The sequence below is a fragment of the Aplidium turbinatum genome, chromosome 6, assembly GCF_918807975.1.
Source record: "Aplidium turbinatum chromosome 6, kaAplTurb1.1, whole genome shotgun sequence".
Classification (NCBI taxonomy): Eukaryota; Metazoa; Chordata; class Ascidiacea; order Aplousobranchia; family Polyclinidae; genus Aplidium; species Aplidium turbinatum.
Genome location: NC_137477.1, coordinates 28,582,369 through 28,608,362, shown reverse-complemented (window position 1 = coordinate 28,608,362; position 25,994 = coordinate 28,582,369). Strand labels below are relative to the sequence as shown.

At 41.4% G+C, this 25,994-nt stretch overlaps 69 non-coding genes and 1 pseudogene across 69 annotated transcripts; all 70 read left to right on the top strand.

The window, feature by feature from the left end:
* The first annotated feature begins 173 nt into the window (after positions 1–173).
* LOC145773100 (5S ribosomal RNA) lies at positions 174–292 on the top strand. Its single transcript, XR_014289506.1, has one exon. It is a non-coding gene; the product is annotated as a 5S ribosomal RNA (ribosomal RNA).
* A 221-nt stretch (positions 293–513) lies between these two features.
* On the top strand, positions 514–632 carry LOC145773099 (5S ribosomal RNA). The gene has a single exon (XR_014289505.1). It is a non-coding gene; the product is annotated as a 5S ribosomal RNA (ribosomal RNA).
* A 1,448-nt stretch (positions 633–2,080) lies between these two features.
* LOC145773098 (5S ribosomal RNA) lies at positions 2,081–2,199 on the top strand. Its single transcript, XR_014289504.1, has one exon. It is a non-coding gene; the product is annotated as a 5S ribosomal RNA (ribosomal RNA).
* A 222-nt stretch (positions 2,200–2,421) lies between these two features.
* On the top strand, positions 2,422–2,540 carry LOC145773088 (5S ribosomal RNA). The gene has a single exon (XR_014289499.1). It is a non-coding gene; the product is annotated as a 5S ribosomal RNA (ribosomal RNA).
* Positions 2,541–2,757: 217 nt separating this feature from the next.
* Positions 2,758–2,876, top strand: LOC145773076 (5S ribosomal RNA). Its single transcript, XR_014289489.1, has one exon. It is a non-coding gene; the product is annotated as a 5S ribosomal RNA (ribosomal RNA).
* Positions 2,877–3,098: 222 nt separating this feature from the next.
* LOC145773065 (5S ribosomal RNA) lies at positions 3,099–3,217 on the top strand. Its single transcript, XR_014289481.1, has one exon. It is a non-coding gene; the product is annotated as a 5S ribosomal RNA (ribosomal RNA).
* A 221-nt stretch (positions 3,218–3,438) lies between these two features.
* Positions 3,439–3,557, top strand: LOC145773052 (5S ribosomal RNA). The gene has a single exon (XR_014289470.1). It is a non-coding gene; the product is annotated as a 5S ribosomal RNA (ribosomal RNA).
* A 217-nt stretch (positions 3,558–3,774) lies between these two features.
* LOC145773373 (5S ribosomal RNA) lies at positions 3,775–3,893 on the top strand. The gene has a single exon (XR_014289764.1). It is a non-coding gene; the product is annotated as a 5S ribosomal RNA (ribosomal RNA).
* A 222-nt stretch (positions 3,894–4,115) lies between these two features.
* Positions 4,116–4,234, top strand: LOC145773338 (5S ribosomal RNA). Its single transcript, XR_014289731.1, has one exon. It is a non-coding gene; the product is annotated as a 5S ribosomal RNA (ribosomal RNA).
* Positions 4,235–4,455: 221 nt separating this feature from the next.
* LOC145773040 (5S ribosomal RNA) lies at positions 4,456–4,574 on the top strand. Its single transcript, XR_014289460.1, has one exon. It is a non-coding gene; the product is annotated as a 5S ribosomal RNA (ribosomal RNA).
* Positions 4,575–4,791: 217 nt separating this feature from the next.
* Positions 4,792–4,910, top strand: LOC145773366 (5S ribosomal RNA). Its single transcript, XR_014289756.1, has one exon. It is a non-coding gene; the product is annotated as a 5S ribosomal RNA (ribosomal RNA).
* Positions 4,911–5,131: 221 nt separating this feature from the next.
* On the top strand, positions 5,132–5,250 carry LOC145773395 (5S ribosomal RNA). The gene has a single exon (XR_014289785.1). It is a non-coding gene; the product is annotated as a 5S ribosomal RNA (ribosomal RNA).
* Positions 5,251–5,467: 217 nt separating this feature from the next.
* LOC145773027 (5S ribosomal RNA) lies at positions 5,468–5,586 on the top strand. Its single transcript, XR_014289449.1, has one exon. It is a non-coding gene; the product is annotated as a 5S ribosomal RNA (ribosomal RNA).
* A 221-nt stretch (positions 5,587–5,807) lies between these two features.
* Positions 5,808–5,926, top strand: LOC145773016 (5S ribosomal RNA). The gene has a single exon (XR_014289438.1). It is a non-coding gene; the product is annotated as a 5S ribosomal RNA (ribosomal RNA).
* Positions 5,927–6,148: 222 nt separating this feature from the next.
* Positions 6,149–6,267, top strand: LOC145773337 (5S ribosomal RNA). The gene has a single exon (XR_014289730.1). It is a non-coding gene; the product is annotated as a 5S ribosomal RNA (ribosomal RNA).
* A 221-nt stretch (positions 6,268–6,488) lies between these two features.
* On the top strand, positions 6,489–6,607 carry LOC145773004 (5S ribosomal RNA). The gene has a single exon (XR_014289427.1). It is a non-coding gene; the product is annotated as a 5S ribosomal RNA (ribosomal RNA).
* Positions 6,608–6,824: 217 nt separating this feature from the next.
* On the top strand, positions 6,825–6,943 carry LOC145772992 (5S ribosomal RNA). The gene has a single exon (XR_014289416.1). It is a non-coding gene; the product is annotated as a 5S ribosomal RNA (ribosomal RNA).
* Positions 6,944–7,164: 221 nt separating this feature from the next.
* LOC145772980 (5S ribosomal RNA) lies at positions 7,165–7,283 on the top strand. Its single transcript, XR_014289405.1, has one exon. It is a non-coding gene; the product is annotated as a 5S ribosomal RNA (ribosomal RNA).
* A 217-nt stretch (positions 7,284–7,500) lies between these two features.
* On the top strand, positions 7,501–7,619 carry LOC145772969 (5S ribosomal RNA). Its single transcript, XR_014289394.1, has one exon. It is a non-coding gene; the product is annotated as a 5S ribosomal RNA (ribosomal RNA).
* A 227-nt stretch (positions 7,620–7,846) lies between these two features.
* Positions 7,847–7,965, top strand: LOC145772957 (5S ribosomal RNA). The gene has a single exon (XR_014289383.1). It is a non-coding gene; the product is annotated as a 5S ribosomal RNA (ribosomal RNA).
* Positions 7,966–8,187: 222 nt separating this feature from the next.
* On the top strand, positions 8,188–8,311 carry LOC145773398 (5S ribosomal RNA). Its single transcript, XR_014289788.1, has one exon. It is a non-coding gene; the product is annotated as a 5S ribosomal RNA (ribosomal RNA).
* A 232-nt stretch (positions 8,312–8,543) lies between these two features.
* LOC145772946 (5S ribosomal RNA) lies at positions 8,544–8,662 on the top strand. Its single transcript, XR_014289372.1, has one exon. It is a non-coding gene; the product is annotated as a 5S ribosomal RNA (ribosomal RNA).
* A 217-nt stretch (positions 8,663–8,879) lies between these two features.
* LOC145772934 (5S ribosomal RNA) lies at positions 8,880–8,998 on the top strand. Its single transcript, XR_014289360.1, has one exon. It is a non-coding gene; the product is annotated as a 5S ribosomal RNA (ribosomal RNA).
* Positions 8,999–9,220: 222 nt separating this feature from the next.
* LOC145772922 (5S ribosomal RNA) lies at positions 9,221–9,339 on the top strand. Its single transcript, XR_014289350.1, has one exon. It is a non-coding gene; the product is annotated as a 5S ribosomal RNA (ribosomal RNA).
* Positions 9,340–9,560: 221 nt separating this feature from the next.
* On the top strand, positions 9,561–9,679 carry LOC145772910 (5S ribosomal RNA). The gene has a single exon (XR_014289348.1). It is a non-coding gene; the product is annotated as a 5S ribosomal RNA (ribosomal RNA).
* Positions 9,680–9,896: 217 nt separating this feature from the next.
* LOC145773364 (5S ribosomal RNA) lies at positions 9,897–10,015 on the top strand. The gene has a single exon (XR_014289754.1). It is a non-coding gene; the product is annotated as a 5S ribosomal RNA (ribosomal RNA).
* Positions 10,016–10,236: 221 nt separating this feature from the next.
* On the top strand, positions 10,237–10,355 carry LOC145773394 (5S ribosomal RNA). Its single transcript, XR_014289784.1, has one exon. It is a non-coding gene; the product is annotated as a 5S ribosomal RNA (ribosomal RNA).
* Positions 10,356–10,572: 217 nt separating this feature from the next.
* LOC145773315 (5S ribosomal RNA) lies at positions 10,573–10,691 on the top strand. Its single transcript, XR_014289709.1, has one exon. It is a non-coding gene; the product is annotated as a 5S ribosomal RNA (ribosomal RNA).
* A 222-nt stretch (positions 10,692–10,913) lies between these two features.
* Positions 10,914–11,032, top strand: LOC145772899 (5S ribosomal RNA). Its single transcript, XR_014289347.1, has one exon. It is a non-coding gene; the product is annotated as a 5S ribosomal RNA (ribosomal RNA).
* A 227-nt stretch (positions 11,033–11,259) lies between these two features.
* On the top strand, positions 11,260–11,378 carry LOC145772887 (5S ribosomal RNA). Its single transcript, XR_014289346.1, has one exon. It is a non-coding gene; the product is annotated as a 5S ribosomal RNA (ribosomal RNA).
* A 222-nt stretch (positions 11,379–11,600) lies between these two features.
* On the top strand, positions 11,601–11,719 carry LOC145773601 (5S ribosomal RNA). The gene has a single exon (XR_014289973.1). It is a non-coding gene; the product is annotated as a 5S ribosomal RNA (ribosomal RNA).
* A 221-nt stretch (positions 11,720–11,940) lies between these two features.
* Positions 11,941–12,059, top strand: LOC145773589 (5S ribosomal RNA). Its single transcript, XR_014289962.1, has one exon. It is a non-coding gene; the product is annotated as a 5S ribosomal RNA (ribosomal RNA).
* A 217-nt stretch (positions 12,060–12,276) lies between these two features.
* On the top strand, positions 12,277–12,395 carry LOC145773363 (5S ribosomal RNA). The gene has a single exon (XR_014289753.1). It is a non-coding gene; the product is annotated as a 5S ribosomal RNA (ribosomal RNA).
* Positions 12,396–12,616: 221 nt separating this feature from the next.
* LOC145773393 (5S ribosomal RNA) lies at positions 12,617–12,735 on the top strand. Its single transcript, XR_014289783.1, has one exon. It is a non-coding gene; the product is annotated as a 5S ribosomal RNA (ribosomal RNA).
* Positions 12,736–12,952: 217 nt separating this feature from the next.
* Positions 12,953–13,071, top strand: LOC145773314 (5S ribosomal RNA). The gene has a single exon (XR_014289708.1). It is a non-coding gene; the product is annotated as a 5S ribosomal RNA (ribosomal RNA).
* Positions 13,072–13,293: 222 nt separating this feature from the next.
* LOC145773577 (5S ribosomal RNA) lies at positions 13,294–13,412 on the top strand. Its single transcript, XR_014289951.1, has one exon. It is a non-coding gene; the product is annotated as a 5S ribosomal RNA (ribosomal RNA).
* A 222-nt stretch (positions 13,413–13,634) lies between these two features.
* LOC145773566 (5S ribosomal RNA) lies at positions 13,635–13,753 on the top strand. The gene has a single exon (XR_014289939.1). It is a non-coding gene; the product is annotated as a 5S ribosomal RNA (ribosomal RNA).
* Positions 13,754–13,975: 222 nt separating this feature from the next.
* Positions 13,976–14,094, top strand: LOC145773554 (5S ribosomal RNA). Its single transcript, XR_014289928.1, has one exon. It is a non-coding gene; the product is annotated as a 5S ribosomal RNA (ribosomal RNA).
* Positions 14,095–14,316: 222 nt separating this feature from the next.
* On the top strand, positions 14,317–14,435 carry LOC145773541 (5S ribosomal RNA). The gene has a single exon (XR_014289915.1). It is a non-coding gene; the product is annotated as a 5S ribosomal RNA (ribosomal RNA).
* A 221-nt stretch (positions 14,436–14,656) lies between these two features.
* LOC145773354 (5S ribosomal RNA) lies at positions 14,657–14,775 on the top strand. Its single transcript, XR_014289746.1, has one exon. It is a non-coding gene; the product is annotated as a 5S ribosomal RNA (ribosomal RNA).
* A 222-nt stretch (positions 14,776–14,997) lies between these two features.
* LOC145773529 (5S ribosomal RNA) lies at positions 14,998–15,116 on the top strand. Its single transcript, XR_014289904.1, has one exon. It is a non-coding gene; the product is annotated as a 5S ribosomal RNA (ribosomal RNA).
* A 222-nt stretch (positions 15,117–15,338) lies between these two features.
* On the top strand, positions 15,339–15,457 carry LOC145773518 (5S ribosomal RNA). The gene has a single exon (XR_014289894.1). It is a non-coding gene; the product is annotated as a 5S ribosomal RNA (ribosomal RNA).
* Positions 15,458–15,679: 222 nt separating this feature from the next.
* On the top strand, positions 15,680–15,798 carry LOC145773506 (5S ribosomal RNA). Its single transcript, XR_014289883.1, has one exon. It is a non-coding gene; the product is annotated as a 5S ribosomal RNA (ribosomal RNA).
* A 221-nt stretch (positions 15,799–16,019) lies between these two features.
* On the top strand, positions 16,020–16,138 carry LOC145773494 (5S ribosomal RNA). Its single transcript, XR_014289872.1, has one exon. It is a non-coding gene; the product is annotated as a 5S ribosomal RNA (ribosomal RNA).
* Positions 16,139–16,360: 222 nt separating this feature from the next.
* On the top strand, positions 16,361–16,479 carry LOC145773336 (5S ribosomal RNA). The gene has a single exon (XR_014289729.1). It is a non-coding gene; the product is annotated as a 5S ribosomal RNA (ribosomal RNA).
* A 221-nt stretch (positions 16,480–16,700) lies between these two features.
* On the top strand, positions 16,701–16,816 carry LOC145773406 (5S ribosomal RNA; annotated as a pseudogene).
* A 1,135-nt stretch (positions 16,817–17,951) lies between these two features.
* On the top strand, positions 17,952–18,070 carry LOC145773362 (5S ribosomal RNA). The gene has a single exon (XR_014289752.1). It is a non-coding gene; the product is annotated as a 5S ribosomal RNA (ribosomal RNA).
* A 221-nt stretch (positions 18,071–18,291) lies between these two features.
* On the top strand, positions 18,292–18,410 carry LOC145773392 (5S ribosomal RNA). The gene has a single exon (XR_014289782.1). It is a non-coding gene; the product is annotated as a 5S ribosomal RNA (ribosomal RNA).
* A 217-nt stretch (positions 18,411–18,627) lies between these two features.
* Positions 18,628–18,746, top strand: LOC145773482 (5S ribosomal RNA). Its single transcript, XR_014289861.1, has one exon. It is a non-coding gene; the product is annotated as a 5S ribosomal RNA (ribosomal RNA).
* A 222-nt stretch (positions 18,747–18,968) lies between these two features.
* Positions 18,969–19,087, top strand: LOC145773471 (5S ribosomal RNA). The gene has a single exon (XR_014289850.1). It is a non-coding gene; the product is annotated as a 5S ribosomal RNA (ribosomal RNA).
* Positions 19,088–19,309: 222 nt separating this feature from the next.
* Positions 19,310–19,428, top strand: LOC145773459 (5S ribosomal RNA). The gene has a single exon (XR_014289839.1). It is a non-coding gene; the product is annotated as a 5S ribosomal RNA (ribosomal RNA).
* Positions 19,429–19,655: 227 nt separating this feature from the next.
* On the top strand, positions 19,656–19,774 carry LOC145773447 (5S ribosomal RNA). The gene has a single exon (XR_014289828.1). It is a non-coding gene; the product is annotated as a 5S ribosomal RNA (ribosomal RNA).
* A 222-nt stretch (positions 19,775–19,996) lies between these two features.
* LOC145773436 (5S ribosomal RNA) lies at positions 19,997–20,115 on the top strand. Its single transcript, XR_014289817.1, has one exon. It is a non-coding gene; the product is annotated as a 5S ribosomal RNA (ribosomal RNA).
* A 221-nt stretch (positions 20,116–20,336) lies between these two features.
* LOC145773423 (5S ribosomal RNA) lies at positions 20,337–20,455 on the top strand. The gene has a single exon (XR_014289805.1). It is a non-coding gene; the product is annotated as a 5S ribosomal RNA (ribosomal RNA).
* Positions 20,456–20,677: 222 nt separating this feature from the next.
* LOC145773411 (5S ribosomal RNA) lies at positions 20,678–20,796 on the top strand. The gene has a single exon (XR_014289794.1). It is a non-coding gene; the product is annotated as a 5S ribosomal RNA (ribosomal RNA).
* Positions 20,797–21,017: 221 nt separating this feature from the next.
* LOC145773399 (5S ribosomal RNA) lies at positions 21,018–21,136 on the top strand. Its single transcript, XR_014289789.1, has one exon. It is a non-coding gene; the product is annotated as a 5S ribosomal RNA (ribosomal RNA).
* A 222-nt stretch (positions 21,137–21,358) lies between these two features.
* Positions 21,359–21,477, top strand: LOC145773335 (5S ribosomal RNA). The gene has a single exon (XR_014289728.1). It is a non-coding gene; the product is annotated as a 5S ribosomal RNA (ribosomal RNA).
* Positions 21,478–21,705: 228 nt separating this feature from the next.
* On the top strand, positions 21,706–21,824 carry LOC145773388 (5S ribosomal RNA). The gene has a single exon (XR_014289778.1). It is a non-coding gene; the product is annotated as a 5S ribosomal RNA (ribosomal RNA).
* A 217-nt stretch (positions 21,825–22,041) lies between these two features.
* Positions 22,042–22,160, top strand: LOC145773360 (5S ribosomal RNA). Its single transcript, XR_014289751.1, has one exon. It is a non-coding gene; the product is annotated as a 5S ribosomal RNA (ribosomal RNA).
* Positions 22,161–22,381: 221 nt separating this feature from the next.
* Positions 22,382–22,500, top strand: LOC145773391 (5S ribosomal RNA). The gene has a single exon (XR_014289781.1). It is a non-coding gene; the product is annotated as a 5S ribosomal RNA (ribosomal RNA).
* Positions 22,501–22,717: 217 nt separating this feature from the next.
* LOC145773376 (5S ribosomal RNA) lies at positions 22,718–22,836 on the top strand. Its single transcript, XR_014289767.1, has one exon. It is a non-coding gene; the product is annotated as a 5S ribosomal RNA (ribosomal RNA).
* Positions 22,837–23,053: 217 nt separating this feature from the next.
* LOC145773365 (5S ribosomal RNA) lies at positions 23,054–23,172 on the top strand. Its single transcript, XR_014289755.1, has one exon. It is a non-coding gene; the product is annotated as a 5S ribosomal RNA (ribosomal RNA).
* A 222-nt stretch (positions 23,173–23,394) lies between these two features.
* Positions 23,395–23,513, top strand: LOC145773352 (5S ribosomal RNA). The gene has a single exon (XR_014289744.1). It is a non-coding gene; the product is annotated as a 5S ribosomal RNA (ribosomal RNA).
* Positions 23,514–23,735: 222 nt separating this feature from the next.
* On the top strand, positions 23,736–23,854 carry LOC145773340 (5S ribosomal RNA). The gene has a single exon (XR_014289733.1). It is a non-coding gene; the product is annotated as a 5S ribosomal RNA (ribosomal RNA).
* A 222-nt stretch (positions 23,855–24,076) lies between these two features.
* On the top strand, positions 24,077–24,195 carry LOC145773329 (5S ribosomal RNA). The gene has a single exon (XR_014289722.1). It is a non-coding gene; the product is annotated as a 5S ribosomal RNA (ribosomal RNA).
* A 229-nt stretch (positions 24,196–24,424) lies between these two features.
* On the top strand, positions 24,425–24,543 carry LOC145773317 (5S ribosomal RNA). Its single transcript, XR_014289711.1, has one exon. It is a non-coding gene; the product is annotated as a 5S ribosomal RNA (ribosomal RNA).
* A 222-nt stretch (positions 24,544–24,765) lies between these two features.
* On the top strand, positions 24,766–24,884 carry LOC145773304 (5S ribosomal RNA). Its single transcript, XR_014289699.1, has one exon. It is a non-coding gene; the product is annotated as a 5S ribosomal RNA (ribosomal RNA).
* Positions 24,885–25,111: 227 nt separating this feature from the next.
* On the top strand, positions 25,112–25,230 carry LOC145773292 (5S ribosomal RNA). Its single transcript, XR_014289688.1, has one exon. It is a non-coding gene; the product is annotated as a 5S ribosomal RNA (ribosomal RNA).
* A 222-nt stretch (positions 25,231–25,452) lies between these two features.
* LOC145773281 (5S ribosomal RNA) lies at positions 25,453–25,571 on the top strand. The gene has a single exon (XR_014289677.1). It is a non-coding gene; the product is annotated as a 5S ribosomal RNA (ribosomal RNA).
* A 221-nt stretch (positions 25,572–25,792) lies between these two features.
* LOC145773269 (5S ribosomal RNA) lies at positions 25,793–25,911 on the top strand. Its single transcript, XR_014289666.1, has one exon. It is a non-coding gene; the product is annotated as a 5S ribosomal RNA (ribosomal RNA).
* The last annotated feature ends 83 nt before the right edge of the window (positions 25,912–25,994 follow it).

Here is a 25,994-nt window from a genome sequence, read left to right as displayed (position 1 = left end):
TTACATTTAGGACAAAAATTTATTCATTTTACGTCATGAAAAGAGACCATTTCGCGAAAAACCTGGCATCGAATCCCAGCCTGGGCAGCTACGTTTCAAACGAGATTGCTTCAATTTGCTTTAGAGCTTCGTTCAAAAAGCAAGATAAAAGCGTTAGTTTAAATTGCACTGACGCCTACGACCATATCACGTTGAGAACACCCCATCTCGTCCGATCTGGGAAGTTAAGCAACGTCGAGCCTGGTTAGTACTTGGATGGGTGACCGCCTGGGAATACCAGGTGTTGTAGGCTTTTTTCTTTTCTTTCTTTTGATCTTTAATGAAAGATATCTCGATACTATTACATTTAGGACAAAAATTTATTCATTTTACGTCATGAAAAGAGACCATTTTGCGAAAAACCTGGCATCGAATTCCAGCCTGGACAGCTACGTTTGAAAGGAGACTGCTTCAATTTGCTTTAGAGCTTCGTTCAAAAAGCAAGATAAAAGCGTTAGTTTAAATTGCACTGACGCCTACGACCATATCACGTTGAGAACACCCCATCTCGTCCGATCTGGGAAGTTAAGCAACGTCGAGCCTGGTTAGTACTTGGATGGGTGACCGCCTGGGAATACCAGGTGTTGTAGGCTTTTTTCTTTTTCTTTTCTTTTCTTTTCTTTTAATCTTTAATGAAAGATATCTCGATACTGATCTGATGATGATTATTCGAAATCAACTTAGATGGTGCGGGCATGTAGTGCGAATGCCAGATCAGCGTCTCCCTAAACAAATGTTCTACTCGGAATTGGCTAAGGGTAAGCGTTCGGTAGGTGGACAAAAGAAGCGGTATAAAGACTCACTGAAGAGTAATCTTAAAGTGTGTAACATCAATTATACAAACTGGGAGGAAACCGCAGAGGACAGGCTGCTCTGGAGATCTGCCACTCAGAAAGGTGTCGCCACGTTTGAGAAGAGCAGATCTAAAAGGTTAAAAGAAAAAAGAATGCAAAGAAAAGAACGACAATCACACCCACAACCAACTCTCCCAAACGATCTTAAATGTACCAAATGTAACCGAACTTTTAAAGCCAAGATTGGACTAATTAGCCATTTAAGAACTCACCGTTAGCTTTTATTTTATTGCGAAGGCCATCATCCTCGAAGACGAGGGATAGCCATCAGGGTGACCGCCTGGGAATACCAGGTGTTGTAGGCTTTTTTCTTTTCTTTCTTTTAATCTTTAATGAAAGATATCTCGATATTATAGTACTTGGATGGGTGACCGCCTGGGAATACCAGGTGTTGTAGGCTTTTTTCTTTTTCTTTTCTTTTCTTTTCTTTTAATCTTTAATGAAAGATATCTCGATACTGATCTGATGATGATTATTCGAAATCAACTTAGATGGTGCGGGCATGTAGTGCGAATGCCAGATCAGCGTCTCCCTAAACAAATGTTCTACTCGGAATTGGCTAAGGGTAAGCGTTCGGTAGGTGGACAAAAGAAGCGGTATAAAGACTCACTGAAGAGTAATCTTAAAGTGTGTAACATCAATTATACAAACTGGGAGGAAACCGCAGAGGACAGGCTGCTCTGGAGATCTGCCACTCAGAAAGGTGTCGCCACGTTTGAGAAGAGCAGATCTAAAAGGTTAAAAGAAAAAAGAATGCAAAGAAAAGAACGACAATCACACCCACAACCAACTCTCCCAAACGATCTTAAATGTACCAAATGTAACCGAACTTTTAAAGCCAAGATTGGACTAATTAGCCATTTAAGAACTCACCGTTAGCTTTTATTTTATTGCGAAGGCCATCATCCTCGAAGACGAGGGATAGCCATCAGGGTGACCGCCTGGGAATACCAGGTGTTGTAGGCTTTTTTCTTTTCTTTCTTTTAATCTTTAATGAAAGATATCTCGATATTATTTCCCTTTGGACAAAAAGTTATGCACTTTACGTCATGAAAAGAGACCATTTTGCGAAAAACCTGGCATCGAATTCCAGCCTGGACAGCTACGTTTGAAAGGAGACTGCTTCAATTTGCTTTAGAGCTTCGTTCAAAAAGCAAGATAAAAGCGTTAGTTTAAATTGCACTGACGCCTACGACCATATCACGTTGAGAACACCCCATCTCGTCCGATCTGGGAAGTTAAGCAACGTCGAGCCTGGTTAGTACTTGGATGGGTGACCGCCTGGGAATACCAGGTGTTGTAGGCTTTTTTCTTTTCTTTTCTTTTAATCTTTAATGAAAGATATCTCGATACTATTACATTTAGGACAAAAATTTATTCATTTTACGTCATGAAAAGAGACCATTTCGCGAAAAACCTGGCATCGAATCCCAGCCTGGGCAGCTACGTTTCAAACGAGATTGCTTCAATTTGCTTTAGAGCTTCGTTCAAAAAGCAAGATAAACGCGTTAGTTTAAATTGCACTGACGCCTACGACCATATCACGTTGAGAACACCCCATCTCGTCCGATCTGGGAAGTTAAGCAACGTCGAGCCTGGTTAGTACTTGGATGGGTGACCGCCTGGGAATACCAGGTGTTGTAGGCTCTTTTCTTTTCTTTTGATCTTTAATGAAAGATATCTCGATACTATTACATTTAGGACAAAAATTTATTCATTTTACGTCATGAAAAGAGACCATTTCGCGAAAAACCTGGCATCGAATCCCAGCCTGGGCAGCTACGTTTCAAACGAGATTGCTTCAATTTGCTTTAGAGCTTCGTTCAAAAAGCAAGATAAACGCGTTAGTTTAAATTGCACTGACGCCTACGACCATATCACGTTGAGAACACCCCATCTCGTCCGATCTGGGAAGTTAAGCAACGTCGAGCCTGGTTAGTACTTGGATGGGTGACCGCCTGGGAATACCAGGTGTTGTAGGCTTTTTTCTTTTCTTTTCTTTTGATCTTTAATGAAAGATATCTCGATACTATTACATTTAGGACAAAAATTTATTCATTTTACGTCATGAAAAGAGACCATTTCGCGAAAAACCTGGCATCGAATCCCAGCCTGGGCAGCTACGTTTCAAACGAGATTGCTTCAATTTGCTTTAGAGCTTCGTTCAAAAAGCAAGATAAAAGCGTTAGTTTAAATTGCACTGACGCCTACGACCATATCACGTTGAGAACACCCCATCTCGTCCGATCTGGGAAGTTAAGCAACGTCGAGCCTGGTTAGTACTTGGATGGGTGACCGCCTGGGAATACCAGGTGTTGTAGGCTTTTTTCTTTTCTTTCTTTTAATCTTTAATGAAAGATATCTCGATATTATTTCCCTTTGGACAAAAAGTTATGCACTTTACGTCATGAAAAGAGACCATTTCGCGAAAAACCTGGCATCGAATTCCAGCCTGGACAGCTACGTTTGAAAGGAGACTGCTTCAATTCGCTTTAGAGCTTCGTTCAAAAAGCAAGATAAAAGCGTTAGTTTAAATTGCACTGACGCCTACGACCATATCACGTTGAGAACACCCCATCTCGTCCGATCTGGGAAGTTAAGCAACGTCGAGCCTGGTTAGTACTTGGATGGGTGACCGCCTGGGAATACCAGGTGTTGTAGGCTTTTTTCTTTTCTTTTGATCTTTAATGAAAGATATCTCGATACTATTACATTTAGGACAAAAATTTATTCATTTTACGTCATGAAAAGAGACCATTTCGCGAAAAACCTGGCATCGAATCCCAGCCTGGGCAGCTACGTTTCAAACGAGATTGCTTCAATTTGCTTTAGAGCTTCGTTCAAAAAGCAAGATAAACGCGTTAGTTTAAATTGCACTGACGCCTACGACCATATCACGTTGAGAACACCCCATCTCGTCCGATCTGGGAAGTTAAGCAACGTCGAGCCTGGTTAGTACTTGGATGGGTGACCGCCTGGGCATACCAGGTGTTGTAGGCTTTTTTCTTTTCTTTTCTTTTGATCTTTAATGAAAGATATCTCGATACTATTACATTTAGGACAAAAATTTATTCATTTTACGTCATGAAAAGAGACCATTTCGCGAAAAACCTGGCATCGAATCCCAGCCTGGGCAGCTACGTTTCAAACGAGATTGCTTCAATTTGCTTTAGAGCTTCGTTCAAAAAGCAAGATAAAAGCGTTAGTTTAAATTGCACTGACGCCTACGACCATATCACGTTGAGAACACCCCGTCTCGTCCGATCTGGGAAGTTAAGCAACGTCGAGCCTGGTTAGTACTTGGATGGGTGACCGCCTGGGAATACCAGGTGTTGTAGGCTTTTTTCTTTTCTTTCTTTTGATCTTTAATGAAAGATATCTCGATATTATTTCCCTTTGGACAAAAAGTTATGCACTTTACGTCATGAAAAGAGACCATTTTGCGAAAAACCTGGCATCGAATTCCAGCCTGGACAGCTACGTTTGAAAGGAGACTGCTTCAATTTGCTTTAGAGCTTCGTTCAAAAAGCAAGATAAAAGCGTTAGTTTAAATTGCACTGACGCCTACGACCATATCACGTTGAGAACACCCCATCTCGTCCGATCTGGGAAGTTAAGCAACGTCGAGCCTGGTTAGTACTTGGATGGGTGACCGCCTGGGAATACCAGGTGTTGTAGGCTTTTTTCTTTTCTTTTAATCTTTAATGAAAGATATCTCGATACTATTACATTTAGGACAAAAATTTATTCATTTTACGTCATGAAAAGAGACCATTTCGCGAAAAACCTGGCATCGAATCCCAGCCTGGGCAGCTACGTTTCAAACGAGATTGCTTCAATTTGCTTTAGAGCTTCGTTCAAAAAGCAAGATAAACGCGTTAGTTTAAATTGCACTGACGCCTACGACCATATCACGTTGAGAACACCCCATCTCGTCCGATCTGGGAAATTAAGCAACGTCGAGCCTGGTTAGTACTTGGATGGGTGACCGCCTGGGAATACCAGGTGTTGTAGGCTTTTTTCTTTTCTTTCTTTTAATCTTTAATGAAAGATATCTCGATATTATTTCCCTTTGGACAAAAAGTTATGCACTTTACATCATGAAAAGAGACCATTTTGCGAAAAACCTGGCATCGAATCCCAGCCTGGACAGCTACGTTTGAAAGGAGACTGCTTCAATTTGCTTTAGAGCTTCGTTCTCAAAGCAAGATAAAAGCGTTGTTTTAAACTGCACTGACGCCTACGACCATATCACGTTGAGAACACCCCATCTCGTCCGATCTAGGAAGTTAAGCAACGTCGAGCCTGGTTGGTACTTGGATGGGTGACCGCCTGGGAATACCAGGTGTTGTAGGCTCTTTTCTTTTCTTTTGATCTTTAATGAAAGATATCTCGATACTATTACATTTAGGACAAAAATTTATTCATTTTACGTCATGAAAAGAGACCATTTCGCGAAAAACCTGGCATCGAATCCCAGCCTGGGCAGCTACGTTTCAAACGAGATTACTTCAATTTGCTTTGGAGCTTCGTTCAAAAAGCAAGATAAAAGCGTTAGTTTAAATTGCACTGACGCCTACGACCATATCACGTTGAGAACACCCCATCTCGTCCGATCTGGGAAGTTAAGCAACGTCGAGCCTGGTTAGTACTTGGATGGGTGACCGCCTGGGAATACCAGGTGTTGTAGGCTTTTTTCTTTTCTTTCTTTTGATCTTTAATGAAAGATATCTCGATACTATTACATTTAGGACAAAAATTTATTCATTTTACGTCATGAAAAGAGACCATTTCGCGAAAAACCTGGCATCGAATCCCAGCCTGGGCAGCTACGTTTCAAACGAGATTGCTTCAATTTGCTTTAGAGCTTCGTTCAAAAAGCAAGATAAAAGCGTTAGTTTAAATTGCACTGACGCCTACGACCATATCACGTTGAGAACACCCCATCTCGTCCGATCTGGGAAGTTAAGCAACGTCGAGCCTGGTTAGTACTTGGATGGGTGACCGCCTGGGAATACCAGGTGTTGTAGGCTTTTTTCTTTTCTTTTCTTTTGATGTTTAATGAAAGATATCTCGATACTATTACATTTAGGACAAAAATTTATTCATTTTACGTCATGAAAAGAGACCATTTCGCGAAAAACCTGGCATCGAATCCCAGCCTGGGCAGCTACGTTTCAAACGAGATTGCTTCAATTTGCTTTGGAGCTTCGTTCAAAAAGCAAGATAAAAGCGTTAGTTTAAATTGCACTGACGCCTACGACCATATCACGTTGAGAACACCCCGTCTCGTCCGATCTGGGAAGTTAAGCAACGTCGAGCCTGGTTAGTACTTGGATGGGTGACCGCCTGGGAATACCAGGTGTTGTAGGCTTTTTTCTTTTCTTTCTTTTAATCTTTAATGAAAGATATCTCGATATTATTTCCCTTTGGACAAAAAGTTATGCACTTTACGTCATGAAAAGAGACCATTTTGCGAAAAACCTGGCATCGAATTCCAGCCTGGACAGCTACGTTTGAAAGGAGACTGCTTCAATTTGCTTTTGAGCTTCGTTCAAAAAGCAAGATAAAAGCGTTAGTTTAAATTGCACTGACGCCTACGACCATATCACGTTGAGAACACCCCATCTCGTCCGATCTGGGAAGTTAAGCAACGTCGAGCCTGGTTAGTACTTGGATGGGTGACCGCCTGGGAATACCAGGTGTTGTAGGCTTTTTTCTTTTCTTTTGATCTTTAATGAAAGATATCTCGATACTATTACATTTAGGACAAAAATTTATTCATTTTACGTCATGAAAAGAGACCATTTCGCGAAAAACCTGGCATCGAATCCCAGCCTGGGCAGCTACGTTTCAAACGAGATTGCTTCAATTTGCTTTGGAGCTTCGTTCAAAAAGCAAGATAAAAGCGTTAGTTTAAATTGCACTGACGCCTACGACCATATCACGTTGAGAACACCCCATCTCGTCCGATCTGGGAAGTTAAGCAACGTCGAGCCTGGTTAGTACTTGGATGGGTGACCGCCTGGGAATACCAGGTGTTGTAGGCTTTTTTCTTTTCTTTCTTTTAATCTTTAATGAAAGATATCTCGATATTATTTCCCTTTGGACAAAAAGTTATGCACTTTACGTCATGAAAAGAGACCATTTTGCGAAAAACCTGGCATCGAATTCCAGCCTGGACAGCTACGTTTGAAAGGAGACTGCTTCAATTTGCTTTAGAGCTTCGTTCAAAAAGCAAGATAAAAGCGTTAGTTTAAATTGCACTGACGCCTACGACCATATCACGTTGAGAACACCCCATCTCGTCCGATCTGGGAAGTTAAGCAACGTCGAGCCTGGTTAGTACTTGGATGGGTGACCGCCTGGGAATACCAGGTGTTGTAGGCTTTTTTCTTTTCTTTTGATCTTTAATGAAAGATATCTCGATACTATTACATTTAGGACAAAAATTTATTCATTTTACGTCATGAAAAGAGACCATTTCGCGAAAAACCTGGCATCGAATCCCAGCCTGGGCAGCTACGTTTCAAACGAGATTGCTTCAATTTGCTTTAGAGCTTCGTTCAAAAAGCAAGATAAACGCGTTAGTTTAAATTGCACTGACGCCTACGACCATATCACGTTGAGAACACCCCATCTCGTCCGATCTGGGAAGTTAAGCAACGTCGAGCCTGGTTAGTACTTGGATGGGTGACCGCCTGGGAATACCAGGTGTTGTAGGCTTTTTTCTTTTCTTTTCTTTTCTTTTAATCTTTAATGAAAGATATCTCGATACTATTACATTTAGGACAAAAATTTATTCATTTTACGTCATGAAAAGAGACCATTTCGCGAAAAACCTGGCATCGAATCCCAGCCTGGGCAGCTACGTTTCAAACGAGATTGCTTCAATTTGCTTTAGAGCTTCGTTCAAAAAGCAAGATAAAAGCGTTAGTTTAAATTGCACTGACGCCTACGACCATATCACGTTGAGAACACCCCATCTCGTCCGATCTGGGAAGTTAAGCAACGTCGAGCCTGGTTAGTACTTGGATGGGTGACCGCCTGGGAATACCAGGTGTTGTAGGCTTTTTTCTTTTCTTTTCTTTTGATCTTTAATGAAAGATATCTCGATACTATTACATTTAGGACAAAAATTTATTCATTTTACGTCATGAAAAGAGACCATTTCGCGAAAAACCTGACATCGAATCCCAGCCTGGGCAGCTACGTTTCAAACGAGATTGCTTCAATTTGCTTTAGAGCTTCGTTCAAAAAGCAAGATAAAAGCGTTAGTTTAAATTGCACTGACGCCTACGACCATATCACGTTGAGAACACCCCATCTCGTCCGATCTGGGAAGTTAAGCAACGTCGAGCCTGGTTAGTAGCCTACTTGGATGGGTGACCGCCTGGGAATACCAGGTGTTGTAGGCTTTTTTCTTTTCTTTTCTTTTCTTTTCTTTTAATCTTTAATGAAAGATATCTCGATACTATTACATTTAGGACAAAAATTTATTCATTTTACGTCATGAAAAGAGACCATTTCGCGAAAAACCTGGCATCGAATCCCAGCCTGGGCAGCTACGTTTCAAACGAGATTGCTTCAATTTGCTTTAGAGCTTCGTTCAAAAAGCAAGATAAAAGCGTTAGTTTAAATTGCACTGACGCCTACGACCATATCACGTTGAGAACACCCCATCTCGTCCGATCTGGGAAGTTAAGCAACGTCGAGCCTGGTTAGTACTTGGATGGGTGACCGCCTGGGAATACCAGGTGTTGTAGGCTTTTTTCTTTTCTTTTAATCTTTAATGAAAGATATCTCGATACTATTACATTTAGGACAAAAATTTATTCATTTTACGTCATGAAAAGAGACCATTTCGCGAAAAACCTGGCATCGAATCCCAGCCTGGGCAGCTACGTTTCAAACGAGATTGCTTCAATTTGCTTTAGAGCTTCGTTCAAAAAGCAAGATAAAAGCGTTAGTTTAAATTGCACTGACGCCTACGACCATATCACGTTGAGAACACCCCATCTCGTCCGATCTGGGAAGTTAAGCAACGTCGAGCCTGGTTAGTACTTGGATGGGTGACCGCCTGGGAATACCAGGTGTTGTAGGCTTTTTTCTTTTCTTTTCTTTTGATCTTTAATGAAAGATATCTCGATACTATTACATTTAGGACAAAAATTTATTCATTTTACGTCATGAAAAGAGACCATTGCGCGAAAAACCTGGCATCGAATCCCAGCCTGGGCAGCTACGTTTCAAACGAGATTGCTTCAATTTGCTTTAGAGCTTCGTTCAAAAAGCAAGATAAACGCGTTAGTTTAAATTGCACTGACGCCTACGACCATATCACGTTGAGAACACCCCATCTCGTCCGATCTGGGAAGTTAAGCAACGTCGAGCCTGGTTAGTACTTGGATGGGTGACCGCCTGGGAATACCAGGTGTTGTAGGCTATTTTCTTTTCTTTCTTTTAATCTTTAATGAAAGATATCTCGATATTATTTCCCTTTGGACAAAAAGTTATGCACTTTACGTCATGAAAAGAGACCATTTTGCGAAAAACCTGGCATCGAATTCCAGCCTGGACAGCTACGTTTGAAAGGAGACTGCTTCAATTTGCTTTAGAGCTTCGTTCAAAAAGCAAGATAAAAGCGTTAGTTTAAATTGCACTGACGCCTACGACCATATCACGTTGAGAACACCCCATCTCGTCCGATCTGGGAAGTTAAGCAACGTCGAGCCTGGTTAGTACTTGGATGGGTGACCGCCTGGGAATACCAGGTGTTGTAGGCTTTTTTCTTTTCTTTTGATCTTTAATGAAAGATATCTCGATACTATTACATTTAGGACAAAAATTTATTCATTTTACGTCATGAAAAGAGACCATTTCGCGAAAAACCTGGCATCGAATCCCAGCCTGGGCAGCTACGTTTCAAACGAGATTGCTTCAATTTGCTTTGGAGCTTCGTTCAAAAAGCAAGATAAACGCGTTAGTTTAAATTGCACTGACGCCTACGACCATATCACGTTGAGAACACCCCATCTCGTCCGATCTGGGAAATTAAGCAACGTCGAGCCTGGTTAGTACTTGGATGGGTGACCGCCTGGGAATACCAGGTGTTGTAGGCTTTTTTCTTTTCTTTCTTTTAATCTTTAATGAAAGATATCTCGATATTATTTCCCTTTGGACAAAAAGTTATGCACTTTACATCATGAAAAGAGACCATTTTGCGAAAAACCTGGCATCGAATCCCAGCCTGGACAGCTACGTTTGAAAGGAGACTGCTTCAATTTGCTTTAGAGCTTCGTTCTCAAAGCAAGATAAAAGCGTTGTTTTAAACTGCACTGACGCCTACGACCATATCACGTTGAGAACACCCCATCTCGTCCGATCTAGGAAGTTAAGCAACGTCGAGCCTGGTTGGTACTTGGATGGGTGACCGCCTGGGAATACCAGGTGTTGTAGGCTCTTTTCTTTTCTTTTGATCTTTAATGAAAGATATCTCGATACTATTACATTTAGGACAAAAATTTATTCATTTTACGTCATGAAAAGAGACCACTTCGCGAAAAACCTGGCATCGAATCCCAGCCTGGGCAGCTACGTTTCAAACGAGATTGCTTCAATTTGCTTTAGAGCTTCGTTCAAAAAGCAAGATAAACGCGTTAGTTTAAATTGCACTGACGCCTACGACCATATCACGTTGAGAACACCCCATCTCGTCCGACCTGGGAAGTTAAGCAACGTCGAGCCTGGTTAGTACTTGGATGGGTGACCGCCTGGGAATACCAGGTGTTGTAGGCTTTTTTCTTTTCTTTTCTTTTAATCTTTAATGAAAGATATCTCGATACTATTATATTTAGGACAAAAATTTATTCATTTTACGTCATGAAAAGAGACCATTTTGCGAAAAACCTGGCATCGAATCCCAGCCTGGGCAGCTACGTTTCAAACGAGATTGCTTCAATTTGCTTTGGAGCTTCGTTCAAAAAGCAAGATAAAAGCGTTAGTTTAAATTGCACTGACGCCTACGACCATATCACGTTGAGAACACCCCATCTCGTCCGATCTGGGAAGTTAAGCAACGTCGAGCCTGGTTAGTACTTGGATGGGTGACCGCCTGGGAATACCAGGTGTTGTAGGCTTTTTTCTTTTCTTTTCTTTTCTTTTAATCTTTAATGAAAGATATCTCGATACTATTACATTTAGGACAAAAATTTATTCATTTTACGTCATGAAAAGAGACCATTTCGCGAAAAACCTGGCATCGAATCCCAGCCTGGGCAGCTACGTTTCAAACGAGATTGCTTCAATTTGCTTTAGAGCTTCGTTCAAAAAGCAAGATAAAAGCGTTAGTTTAAATTGCACTGACGCCTACGACCATATCACGTTGAGAACACCCCATCTCGTCCGATCTGGGAAGTTAAGCAACGTCGAGCCTGGTTAGTACTTGGATGGGTGACCGCCTGGGAATACCAGGTGTTGTAGGCTTTTTTCTTTTCTTTTCTTTTAATCTTTAATGAAAGATATCTCGATACTATTACATTTAGGACAAAAATTTATTCATTTTACGTCATGAAAAGAGACCATTTCGCGAAAAACCTGGCATCGAATCCCAGCCTGGGCAGCTACGTTTCAAACGAGATTGCTTCAATTTGCTTTAGAGCTTCGTTCAAAAAGCAAGATAAACGCGTTAGTTTAAATTGCACTGACGCCTACGACCATATCACGTTGAGAACACCCCATCTCGTCCGATCTGGGAAGTTAAGCAACGTCGAGCCTGGTTAGTACTTGGATGGGTGACCGCCTGGGAATACCAGGTGTTGTAGGCTATTTTCTTTTCTTTCTTTTAATCTTTAATGAAAGATATCTCGATATTATTTCCCTTTGGACAAAAAGTTATGCACTTTACGTCATGAAAAGAGACCATTTTGCGAAAAACCTGGCATCGAATTCCAGCCTGGACAGCTACGTTTGAAAGGAGACTGCTTCAATTTGCTTTAGAGCTTCGTTCAAAAAGCAAGATAAAAGCGTTGTTTTAAATTGCACTGACGCCTACGACCATATCACGTTGAGAACACCCCATCTCGTCCGATCTGGGAAGTTAAGCAACGTCGAGCCTGGTTAGTACTTGGATGGGTGACCGCCTGGGAATACCAGGTGTTGTAGGCTTTTTTCTTTTCTTTTGATCTTTAATGAAAGATATCTTGATACTATTACATTTAGGACAAAAATTTATTCATTTTACGTCATGAAAAGAGACCATTTCGCGAAAAACCTGGCATCGAATCCCAGCCTGGGCAGCTACGTTTCAAACGAGATTGCTTCAATTTGCTTTAGAGCTTCGTTCAAAAAGCAAGATAAACGCGTTAGTTTAAATTGCACTGACGCCTACGACCATATCACGTTGAGAACACCCCATCTCGTCCGATCTGGGAAATTAAGCAACGTCGAGCCTGGTTAGTACTTGGATGGGTGACCGCCTGGGAATACCAGGTGTTGTAGGCTTTTTTCTTTTCTTTCTTTTAATCTTTAATGAAAGATATCTCGATATTATTTCCCTTTGGACAAAAAGTTATGCACTTTACATCATGAAAAGAGACCATTTTGCGAAAAACCTGGCATCGAATCCCAGCCTGGACAGCTACGTTTGAAAGGAGACTGCTTCAATTTGCTTTAGAGCTTCGTTCTCAAAGCAAGATAAAAGCGTTGTTTTAAACTGCACTGACGCCTACGACCATATCACGTTGAGAACACCCCATCTCGTCCGATCTAGGAAGTTAAGCAACGTCGAGCCTGGTTGGTACTTGGATGGGTGACCGCCTGGGAATACCAGGTGTTGTAGGCTCTTTTCTTTTCTTTTGATCTTTAATGAAAGATATCTCGATACTATTACATTTAGGACAAAAATTTATTCATTTTACGTCATGAAAAGAGACCATTTCGCGAAAAACCTGGCATCGAATCCCAGCCTGGGCAGCTACGTTTCAAACGAGATTGCTTCAATTTGCTTTAGAGCTTCGTTCAAAAAGCAAGATAAAAGCGTTAGTTTAAATTGCACTGACGCCTACGACCATATCACGTTGAGAACACCCCATCTCGTCCGACCTGGGAAGTTAAGCAACGTCGAGCCTGGTTAGTACTTGGATGGGTGACCGCCTGGGAATACCAGGTGTTGTAGGCTTTTTTCTTTTCTTTTCTTTTAATCTTTAATGAAAGATATCTCGATACTATTACATTTAGGACAAAAATTTATTCATTTTACGTCATGAAAAGAGACCATTTCGCGAAAAACCTGGCATCGAATCCCAGCCTGGGCAGCTACGTTTCAAACGAGTTTGCTTCAATTTGCTTTGGAGCTTCGTTCAAAAAGCAAGATAAAAGCGTTAGTTTAAATTGCACTGACGCCTACGACCATATCACGTTGAGAACACCCCATCTCGTCCGATCTGGGAAGTTAAGCAACGTCGAGCCTGGTTAGTACTTGGATGGGTGACCGCCTGGGAATACCAGGTGTTGTAGGCTTTTTTCTTTTCTTTTCTTTTAATCTTTAATGAAAGATATCTCGATACTATTACATTTAGGACAAAAATTTATTCATTTTACGTCATGAAAAGAGACCATTTCGCGAAAAACCTGGCATCGAATCCCAGCCTGGGCAGCTACGTTTCAAACGAGATTGCTTCAATTTGCTTTAGAGCTTCGTTCAAAAAGCAAGATAAAAGCGTTAGTTTAAATTGCACTGACGCCTACGACCATATCACGTTGAGAACACCCCATCTCGTCCGATCTGGGAAGTTAAGCAACGTCGAGCCTGGTTAGTACTTGGATGGGTGACCGCCTGGGAATACCAGGTGTTGTAGGCTTTTTTCTTTTCTTTTCTTTTAATCTTTAATGAAAGATATCTCGATACTATTACATTTAGGACAAAAATTTATTCATTTTACGTCATGAAAAGAGACCATTTCGCGAAAAACCTGGCATCGAATCCCAGCCTGGGCAGCTACGTTTCAAACGAGATTGCTTCAATTTGCTTTGGAGCTTCGTTCAAAAAGCAAGATAAAAGCGTTAGTTTAAATTGCACTGACGCCTACGACCATATCACGTTGAGAACACCCCATCTCGTCCGATCTGGGAAGTTAAGCAACGTCGAGCCTGGTTAGTACTTGGATGGGTGACCGCCTGGGAATACCAGGTGTTGTAGGCTTTTTTCTTTTCTTTTCTTTTGATCTTTAATGAAAGATATCTCGATACTATTACATTTAGGACAAAAATTTATTCATTTTACGTCATGAAAAGAGACCATTGCGCGAAAAACCTGGCATCGAATCCCAGCCTGGGCAGCTACGTTTCAAACGAGATTGCTTCAATTTGCTTTAGAGCTTCGTTCAAAAAGCAAGATAAACGCGTTAGTTTAAATTGCACTGACGCCTACGACCATATCACGTTGAGAACACCCCATCTCGTCCGATCTGGGAAGTTAAGCAACGTCGAGCCTGGTTAGTACTTGGATGGGTGACCGCCTGGGAATACCAGGTGTTGTAGGCTATTTTCTTTTCTTTCTTTTAATCTTTAATGAAAGATATCTCGATATTATTTCCCTTTGGACAAAAAGTTATGCACTTTACGTCATGAAAAGAGACCATTTTGCGAAAAACCTGGCATCGAATTCCAGCCTGGACAGCTACGTTTGAAAGGAGACTGCTTCAATTTGCTTTAGAGCTTCGTTCAAAAAGCAAGATAAAAGCGTTAGTTTAAATTGCACTGACGCCTACGACCATATCACGTTGAGAACACCCCATCTTGTCCGATCTGGGAAGTTAAGCAACGTCGAGCCTGGTTAGTACTTGGATGGGTGACCGCCTGGGAATACCAGGTGTTGTAGGCTTTTTTCTTTTCTTTTCTTTTGATCTTTAATGAAAGATATCTCGATACTATTACATTTAGGACAAAAATTTATTCATTTTACGTCATGAAAAGAGACCATTTCGCGAAAAACCTGGCATCGAATCCCAGCCTGGGCAGCTACGTTTCAAACGAGATTGCTTCAATTTGCTTTAGAGCTTCGTTCAAAAAGCAAGATAAAAGCGTTAGTTTAAATTGCACTGACGCCTACGACCATATCACGTTGAGAACACCCCATCTCGTCCGATCTGGGAAGTTAAGCAACGTCGAGCCTGGTTAGTACTTGGATGGGTGACCGCCTGGGAATACCAGGTGTTGTAGGCTTTTTTCTTTTCTTTTCTTTTAATCTTTAATGAAAGATATCTCGATACTATTACATTTAGGACAAAAATTTATTCATTTTACGTCATGAAAAGAGACCATTTCGCGAAAAACCTGGCATCGAATCCCAGCCTGGGCAGCTACGTTTCAAACGAGATTGCTTCAATTTGCTTTGGAGCTTCGTTCAAAAAGCAAGATAAAAGCGTTAGTTTAAATTGCACTGACGCCTACGACCATATCACGTTGAGAACACCCCATCTCGTCCGATCTGGGAAGTTAAGCAACGTCGAGCCTGGTTAGTACTTGGATGGGTGACCGCCTGGGAATACCAGGTGTTGTAGGCTTTTTTCATTTCTTTTCTTTTGATCTTTAATGAAAGATATCTCGATACTATTACATTTAGGACAAAAATTTATTCATTTTACGTCATGAAAAGAGACCATTGCGCGAAAAACCTGGCATCGAATCCCAGCCTGGGCAGCTACGTTTCAAACGAGATTGCTTCAATTTGCTTTAGAGCTTCGTTCAAAAAGCAAGATAAACGCGTTAGTTTAAATTGCACTGACGCCTACGACCATATCACGTTGAGAACACCCCATCTCGTCCGATCTGGGAAGTTAAGCAACGTCGAGCCTGGTTAGTACTTGGATGGGTGACCGCCTGGGAATACCAGGTGTTGTAGGCTATTTTCTTTTCTTTCTTTTAATCTTTAATGAAAGATATCTCGATATTATTTCCCTTTGGACAAAAAGTTATGCACTTTACGTCATGAAAAGAGACCATTTTGCGAAAAACCTGGCATCGAATTCCAGCCTGGACAGCTACGTTTGAAAGGAGACTGCTTCAATTTGCTTTTGAGCTTCGTTCAAAAAGCAAGATAAAAGCGTTAGTTTAAATTGCACTGACGCCTACGACCATATCACGTTGAGAACACCCCATCTCGTCCGATCTGGGAAGTTAAGCAACGTCGAGCCTGGTTAGTACTTGGATGGGTGACCGCCTGGGAATACCAGGTGTTGTAGGCTTTTTTCTTTTCTTTTCTTTTGATCTTTAATGAAAGATATCTCGATACTATTACATTTAGGACAAAAATTTATTCATTTTACGTCATGAAAAGAGACCATTTTGCGAAAAACCTGGCATCGAATCCCAGCCTGGGCAGCTACGTTTCAAACGAGATTGCTTCAATTTGCTTTAGAGCTTCGTTCAAAAAGCAAGATAAAAGCGTTAGTTTAAATTGCACTGACGCCTACGACCATATCACGTTGAGAACACCCCGTCTCGTCCGATCTGGGAAGTTAAGCAACGTCGAGCCTGGTTAGTACTTGGATGGGTGACCGCCTGGGAATACCAGGTGTTGTAGGCTTTTTTCTTTTCTTTCTTTTAATCTTTAATGAAAGATATCTCGATATTATTTCCCTTTGGACAAAAAGTTATGCACTTTACGTCATGAAAAGAGACCATTTTGCGAAAAACCTGGCATCGAATTCCAGCCTGGACAGCTACGTTTGAAAGGAGACTGCTTCAATTTGCTTTAGAGCTTCGTTCAAAAAGCAAGATAAAAGCGTTAGTTTAAATTGCACTGACGCCTACGACCATATCACGTTGAGAACACCCCATCTCGTCCGATCTGGGAAGTTAAGCAACGTCGAGCCTGGTTAGTACTTGGATGGGTGACCGCCTGGGAATTAGTGATGCAAGCCGCGCCGCGCCGCGCCGCGTACGCGGCCGCTTTTGACTTTTTCGCCGCGTGCCGCGCCGCGCCGCGTGCCGCGCCGCGCCGCGTGGAAGGTTGAAATGACAAAGCCGCGCCGCGCCGCTTGCCGCGTAAACTTTCAAGAAATTAATTTTTCGTAAACGTAAACTTTCAAGAAATTAAACTTTCGTAAACGTAAACTTTCAACTTTTCAAGAATCAGCTATGAAACTTCAAATTCAAATTGGAAACACGGATCAGTTATTTTTCCCTTCGGAAACCCTAAGATGGAAAGCTATGCAAATGCAAATTGCAAATGGCTTGCAGTTGACAGGGTTTTAGGGCTTGCTTGTCAGGGAAGCTGTACGAATGTTTTTGGTTAGTAGCCTAGCTGATAAGCTCAGTTACCAGGCTATAGGCCTAGCGCAACTACCGCATTATTTACTATATCAGTTAGCCCAGTGAGTTCAGGCTATAAGTTTTACTCTTGTGTGTGTAGTTCATATAGCCACTGGCATTATAATTGCATTATTGCTTACAAAAAGTGTTCAAAAGTCCTGATACTGGATCCAGGAACATTCTATTTGTCTTAGTTTGTATTATGTCTTAGAACTTAGATGCATTGCTGATAAGAGAATATGATCTGGTTAGCCTGGCCAATTAGTGCACAACTGTATTGGTACTAGGTTACCAGTTATATGCCATGGATGCTTTTTCCTACAATTGACTTTCTAAACAATAACTCGTTAAAATATTTTTTTTTAATTTTGTAATTTGCGGTGTGCGGTGCGGTGCAGTGTCAAAGTTCCAGATAAATTGCGGTGTGCGGTGCGGTGCGCGGATAGATGAGTCAGTTGCGGTGCGGTGTGCGGATAAAAATTTTGGGTTCGCTGCATCTCTACTGGGAATACCAGGTGTTGTAGGCTTTTTTCTTTTCTTTTGATCTTTAATGAAAGATATCTCGATACTATTACATTTAGGACAAAAATTTATTCATTTTACGTCATGAAAAGAGACCATTTCGCGAAAAACCTGGCATCGAATCCCAGCCTGGGCAGCTACGTTTCAAACGAGATTGCTTCAATTTGCTTTAGAGCTTCGTTCAAAAAGCAAGATAAACGCGTTAGTTTAAATTGCACTGACGCCTACGACCATATCACGTTGAGAACACCCCATCTCGTCCGATCTGGGAAATTAAGCAACGTCGAGCCTGGTTAGTACTTGGATGGGTGACCGCCTGGGAATACCAGGTGTTGTAGGCTTTTTTCTTTTCTTTCTTTTAATCTTTAATGAAAGATATCTCGATATTATTTCCCTTTGGACAAAAAGTTATGCACTTTACATCATGAAAAGAGACCATTTTGCGAAAAACCTGGCATCGAATCCCAGCCTGGACAGCTACGTTTGAAAGGAGACTGCTTCAATTTGCTTTAGAGCTTCGTTCTCAAAGCAAGATAAAAGCGTTGTTTTAAACTGCACTGACGCCTACGACCATATCACGTTGAGAACACCCCATCTCGTCCGATCTAGGAAGTTAAGCAACGTCGAGCCTGGTTGGTACTTGGATGGGTGACCGCCTGGGAATACCAGGTGTTGTAGGCTCTTTTCTTTTCTTTTGATCTTTAATGAAAGATATCTCGATACTATTACATTTAGGACAAAAATTTATTCATTTTACGTCATGAAAAGAGACCATTTCGCGAAAAACCTGGCATCGAATCCCAGCCTGGGCAGCTACGTTTCAAACGAGATTGCTTCAATTTGCTTTGGAGCTTCGTTCAAAAAGCAAGATAAAAGCGTTAGTTTAAATTGCACTGACGCCTACGACCATATCACGTTGAGAACACCCCATCTCGTCCGATCTGGGAAGTTAAGCAACGTCGAGCCTGGTTAGTACTTGGATGGGTGACCGCCTGGGAATACCAGGTGTTGTAGGCTTTTTTCTTTTCTTTTCTTTTAATCTTTAATGAAAGATATCTCGATACTATTACATTTAGGACAAAAATTTATTCATTTTACGTCATGAAAAGAGACCATTTCGCGAAAAACCTGGCATCGAATCCCAGCCTGGGCAGCTACGTTTCAAACGAGATTGCTTCAATTTGCTTTAGAGCTTCGTTCAAAAAGCAAGATAAAAGCGTTAGTTTAAATTGCACTGACGCCTACGACCATATCACGTTGAGAACACCCCATCTCGTCCGATCTGGGAAGTTAAGCAACGTCGAGCCTGGTTAGTACTTGGATGGGTGACCGCCTGGGAATACCAGGTGTTGTAGGCTTTTTTCTTTTCTTTTCTTTTGATCTTTAATGAAAGATATCTCGATACTATTACATTTAGGACAAAAATTTATTCATTTTACGTCATGAAAAGAGACCATTTCGCGAAAAACCTGGCATCGAATCCCAGCCTGGGCAGCTACGTTTCAAACGAGATTGCTTCAATTTGCTTTGGAGCTTCGTTCAAAAAGCAAGATAAAAGCGTTAGTTTAAATTACACTGACGCCTACGACCATATCACGTTGAGAACACCCCATCTCGTCCGATCTGGGAAGTTAAGCAACGTCGAGCCTGGTTAGTACTTGGATGGGTGACCGCCTGGGAATACCAGGTGTTGTAGGCTTTTTTCTTTTCTTTTCTTTTCTTTTAATCTTTAATGAAAGATATCTCGATACTATTACATTTAGGACAAAAATTTATTCATTTTACGTCATGAAAAGAGACCATTTCGCGAAAAACCTGGCATCGAATCCCAGCCTGGGCAGCTACGTTTCAAACGAGATTGCTTCAATTTGCTTTGGAGCTTCGTTCAAAAAGCAAGATAAAAGCGTTAGTTTAAATTGCACTGACGCCTACGACCATATCACGTTGAGAACACCCCATCTCGTCCGATCTGGGAAGTTAAGCAACGTCGAGCCTGGTTAGTACTTGGATGGGTGACCGCCTGGGAATACCAGGTGTTGTAGGCTTTTTTCTTTTCTTTTCTTTTGATCTTTAATGAAAGATATCTCGATACTATTACATTTAGGACAAAAATTTATTCATTTTACGTCATGAAAAGAGACCATTTCGCGAAAAACCTGGCATCGAATCCCAGCCTGGGCAGCTACGTTTCAAACGAGATTGCTTCAATTTGCTTTAGAGCTTCGTTCAAAAAGCAAGATAAAAGCGTTAGTTTAAATTGCACTGACGCCTACGACCATATCACGTTGAGAACACCCCATCTCGTCCGATCTGGGAAGTTAAGCAACGTCGAGCCTGGTTAGTACTTGGATGGGTGACCGCCTGGGAATACCAGGTGTTGTAGGCTTTTTTCTTTTCTTTCTTTTGATCTTTAATGAAAGATATCTCGATACTATTACATTTAGGACAAAAATTTATTCATTTTACGTCATGAAAAGAGACCATTTCGCGAAAAACCTGGCATCGAATCCCAGCCTGGGCAGCTACGTTTCAAACGAGATTGCTTCAATTTGCTTTGGAGCTTCGTTCAAAAAGCAAGATAAAAGCGTTAGTTTAAATTGCACTGACGCCTACGACCATATCACGTTGAGAACACCCCATCTCGTCCGATCTGGGAAGTTAAGCAACGTCGAGCCTGGTTAGTACTTGGATGGGTGACCGCCTGGGAATACCAGGTGTTGTAGGCTTTTTTCTTTTCTTTTCTTTTGATCTTTAATGAAAGATATCTCGATACTATTACATTTAGGACAAAAATTTATTCATTTTACGTCATGAAAAGAGACCATTGCGCGAAAAACCTGGCATCGAATCCCAGCCTGGGCAGCTACGTTTCAAACGAGATTGCTTCAATTTGCTTTAGAGCTTCGTTCAAAAAGCAAGATAAACGCGTTAGTTTAAATTGCACTGACGCCTACGACCATATCACGTTGAGAACACCCCATCTCGTCCGATCTGGGAAGTTAAGCAACGTCGAGCCTGGTTAGTACTTGGATGGGTGACCGCCTGGGAATACCAGGTGTTGTAGGCTTTTTTCTTTTCTTTCTTTTGATCTTTAATGAAAGATATCTCGATACTATTACATTTAGGACAAAAATTTATTCATTTTACGTCATGAAAAGAGACCATTTCGCGAAAAACCTGGCATCGAATCCCAGCCTGGGCAGCTACGTTTCAAACGAGATTGCTTCAATTTGCTTTGGAGCTTCGTTCAAAAAGCAAGATAAAAGCGTTAGTTTAAATTGCACTGACGCCTACGACCATATCACGTTGAGAACACCCCATCTCGTCCGATCTGGGAAGTTAAGCAACGTCGAGCCTGGTTAGTACTTGGATGGGTGACCGCCTGGGAATACCAGGTGTTGTAGGCTTTTTTCTTTTCTTTTCTTTTGATCTTTAATGAAAGATATCTCGATATTATTACATTTAGGACAAAAATTTATTCATTTTACGTCATGAAAAGAGACCATTTCGCGAAAAACCTGGCATCGAATCCCAGCCTGGGCAGCTACGTTTCAAACGAGATTGCTTCAATTTGCTTTGGAGCTTCGTTCAAAAAGCAAGATAAAAGCGTTAGTTTAAATTGCACTGACGCCTACGACCATATCACGTTGAGAACACCCCGTCTCGTCCGATCTGGGAAGTTAAGCAACGTCGAGCCTGGTTAGTACTTGGATGGGTGACCGCCTGGGAATACCAGGTGTTGTAGGCTTTTTTCTTTTCTTTCTTTTGATCTTTAATGAAAGATATCTCGATATTATTTCCCTTTGGACAAAAAGTTATGCACTTTACGTCATGAAAAGAGACCATTTTGCGAAAAACCTGGCATCGAATCCCAGCCTGGACAGTGGACAGCTACGTTTGAAAGGAGACTGCTTCAATTTGCTTTTGAGCTTCGTTCAAAAAGCAAGATAAAAGCGTTAGTTTAAATTGCACTGACGCCTACGACCATATCACGTTGAGAACACCCCATCTCGTCCGATCTGGGAAGTTAAGCAACGTCGAGCCTGGTTAGTACTTGGATGGGTGACCGCCTGGGAATACCAGGTGTTGTAGGCTTTTTTCTTTTCTTTTGATCTTTAATGAAAGATATCTCGATACTATTACATTTAGGACAAAAATTTATTCATTTTACGTCATGAAAAGAGACCATTTCGCGAAAAACCTGGCATCGAATCCCAGCCTGGGCAGCTACGTTTCAAACGAGATTGCTTCAATTTGCTTTAGAGCTTCGTTCAAAAAGCAAGATAAACGCGTTAGTTTAAATTGCACTGACGCCTACGACCATATCACGTTGAGAACACCCCATCTCGTCCGATCTGGGAAATTAAGCAACGTCGAGCCTGGTTAGTACTTGGATGGGTGACCGCCTGGGAATACCAGGTGTTGTAGGCTTTTTTCTTTTCTTTCTTTTAATCTTTAATGAAAGATATCTCGATATTATTTCCCTTTGGACAAAAAGTTATGCACTTTACATCATGAAAAGAGACCATTTTGCGAAAAACCTGGCATCGAATCCCAGCCTGGACAGCTACGTTTGAAAGGAGACTGCTTCAATTTGCTTTAGAGCTTCGTTCTCAAAGCAAGATAAAAGCGTTGTTTTAAAGTGCACTGACGCCTACGACCATATCACGTTGAGAACACCCCATCTCGTCCGATCTAGGAAGTTAAGCAACGTCGAGCCTGGTTGGTACTTGGATGGGTGACCGCCTGGGAATACCAGGTGTTGTAGGCTCTTTTCTTTTCTTTTGATCTTTAATGAAAGATATCTCGATACTATTACATTTAGGACAAAAATTTATTCATTTTACGTCATGAAAAGAGACCATTTCGCGAAAAACCTGGCATCGAATCCCAGCCTGGGCAGCTACGTTTCAAACGAGATTGCTTCAATTTGCTTTGGAGCTTCGTTCAAAAAGCAAGATAAAAGCGTTAGTTTAAATTGCACTGACGCCTACGACCATATCACGTTGAGAACACCCCATCTCGTCCGATCTGGGAAGTTAAGCAACGTCGAGCCTGGTTAGTACTTGGATGGGTGACCGCCTGGGAATACCAGGTGTTGTAGGCTTTTTTCTTTTCTTTTGATCTTTAATGAAAGATATCTCGATACTATTACATTTAGGACAAAAATTTATTCATTTTACGTCATGAAAAGAGACCATTTCGCGAAAAACCTGGCATCGAATCCCAGCCTGGGCAGCTACGTTTCAAACGAGATTGCTTCAATTTGCTTTGGAGCTTCGTTCAAAAAGCAAGATAAAAGCGTTAGTTTAAATTGCACTGACGCCTACGACCATATCACGTTGAGAACACCCCATCTCGTCCGATCTGGGAAGTTAAGCAACGTCGAGCCTGGTTAGTACTTGGATGGGTGACCGCCTGGGAATACCAGGTGTTGTAGGCTTTTTTCTTTTCTTTTCTTTTGATCTTTAATGAAAGATATCTCGATACTATTACATTTAGGACAAAAATTTATTCATTTTACGTCATGAAAAGAGACCATTTCGCGAAAAACCTGGCATCGAATCCCAGCCTGGGCAGCTACGTTTCAAACGAAATTGCTTCAATTTGCTTTGGAGCTTCGTTCAAAAAGCAAGATAAAAGCGTTAGTTTAAATTGCACTGACGCCTACGACCATATCACGTTGAGAACACCCCATCTCGTCCGATCTGGGAAGTTAAGCAACGTCGAGCCTGGTTAGTACTTGGATGGGTGACCGCCTGGGAATACCAGGTGTTGTAGGCTTTTTTCTTTTCTTTTCTTTTAATCTTTAATGAAAGATATCTCGATACTATTACATTTAGGACAAAAATTTATTCATTTTACGTCATGAAAAGAGACCATTTCGCGAAAAACCTGGCATCGAATCCCAACCTGGGCAGCTACGTTTCAAACGAGATTGCTTCAATTTGCTTTAGAGCTTCGTTCAAAAAGCAAGATAAAAGCGTTAGTTTAAATTGCACTGACGCCTACGACCATATCACGTTGAGAACACCCCATCTCGTCCGATCTGGGAAGTTAAGCAACGTCGAGCCTGGTTAGTACTTGGATGGGTGACCGCCTGGGAATACCAGGTGTTGTAGGCTTTTTTCTTTTCTTTTCTTTTAATCTTTAATGAAAGATATCTCGATACTATTACATTTAGGACAAAAATTTATTCATTTTACGTCATGAAAAGAGACCATTTCGCGAAAAACCTGGCATCGAATCCCAGCCTGGGCAGCTACGTTTCAAACGAGATTGCTTCAATTTGCTTTGGAGCTTCGTTCAAAAAGCAAGATAAAAGCGTTAGTTTAAATTGCGCTGACGCCTACGACCATATCACGTTGAGAACACCCCATCTCGTCCGATCTGGGAAGTTAAGCAACGTCGAGCCTGGTTAGTACTTGGATGGGTGACCGCCTGGGAATACCAGGTGTTGTAGGCTTTTTGCTTTTTTCTTTTCTTTTCTTTTAATCTTTAATGAAAGATATCTCGATACTATTACATTTAGGACAAAAATTTATTCATTTTACGTCATGAAAAGAGACCATTTCGCGAAAAACCTGGCATCGAATCCCAGCCTGGGCAGCTACGTTTCAAACGAAATTGCTTCAATTTGCTTTGGAGCTTCGTTCAAAAAGCAAGATAAAAGCGTTAGTTTAAATTGCACTGACGCCTACGACCATATCACGTTGAGAACACCCCATCTCGTCCGATCTGGGAAGTTAAGCAACGTCGAGCCTGGTTAGTACTTGGATGGGTGACCGCCTGGGAATACCAGGTGTTGTAGGCTTTTTTCTTTTCTTTTCTTTTGATCTTTAATGAAAGATATCTCGATACTATTACATTTAGGACAAAAATTTATTCATTTTACGTCATGAAAAGAGACCATTTCGCGAAAAACCTGGCATCGAATCCCAGCCTGGGCAGCTACGTTTCAAACGAGATTGCTTCAATTTGCTTTGGAGCTTCGTTCAAAAAGCAAGATAAAAGCGTTAGTTTAAATTGCACTGACGCCTACGACCATATCACGTTGAGAACACCCCATCTCGTCCGATCTGGGAAGTTAAGCAACGTCGAGCCTGGTTAGTACTTGGATGGGTGACCGCCTGGGAATACCAGGTGTTGTAGGCTTTTTTCTTTTCTTTTCTTTTCTTTTAATCTTTAATGAAAGATATCTCGATACTATTACATTTAGGACAAAAATTTATTCATTTTACGTCATGAAAAGAGACCATTTCGCGAAAAACCTGGCATCGAATCCCAGCCTGGGCAGCTACGTTTCAAACGAGATTGCTTCAATTTGCTTTGGAGCTTCGTTCAAAAAGCAAGATAAAAGCGTTAGTTTAAATTGCACTGACGCCTACGACCATATCACGTTGAGAACACCCCATCTCGTCCGATCTGGGAAGTTAAGCAACGTCGAGCCTGGTTAGTACTTGGATGGGTGACCGCCTGGGAATACCAGGTGTTGTAGGCTTTTTTCTTTTCTTTTCTTTTAATCTTTAATGAAAGATATCTCGATACTATTACATTTAGGACAAAAATTTATTCATTTTACGTCATGAAAAGAGACCATTTCGCGAAAAACCTGGCATCGAATCCCAGCCTGGGCAGCTACGTTTCAAACGAGATTGCTTCAATTTGCTTTAGAGCTTCGTTCAAAAAGCAAGATAAAAGCGTTAGTTTAAATTGCACTGACGCCTACGACCATATCACGTTGAGAACACCCCATCTCGTCCGATCTGGGAAGTTAAGCAACGTCGAGCCTGGTTAGTACTTGGATGGGTGACCGCCTGGGAATACCAGGTGTTGTAGGCTTTTTTCTTTTCTTTCTTTTGATCTTTAATGAAAGATATCTCGATACTATTACATTTAGGACAAAAATTTATTCATTTTACGTCATGAAAAGAGACCATTTCGCGAAAAACCTGGCATCGAATCCCAGCCTGGGCAGCTACGTTTCAAACGAGATTGCTTCAATTTGCTTTGGAGCTTCGTTCAAAAAGCAAGATAAAAGCGTTAGTTTAAATTGCACTGACGCCTACGACCATATCACGTTGAGAACACCCCATCTCGTCCGATCTGGGAAGTTAAGCAACGTCGAGCCTGGTTAGTACTTGGATGGGTGACCGCCTGGGAATACCAGGTGTTGTAGGCTTTTTTCTTTTCTTTTCTTTTGATCTTTAATGAAAGATATCTCGATACTATTACATTTAGGACAAAAATTTATTCATTTTACGT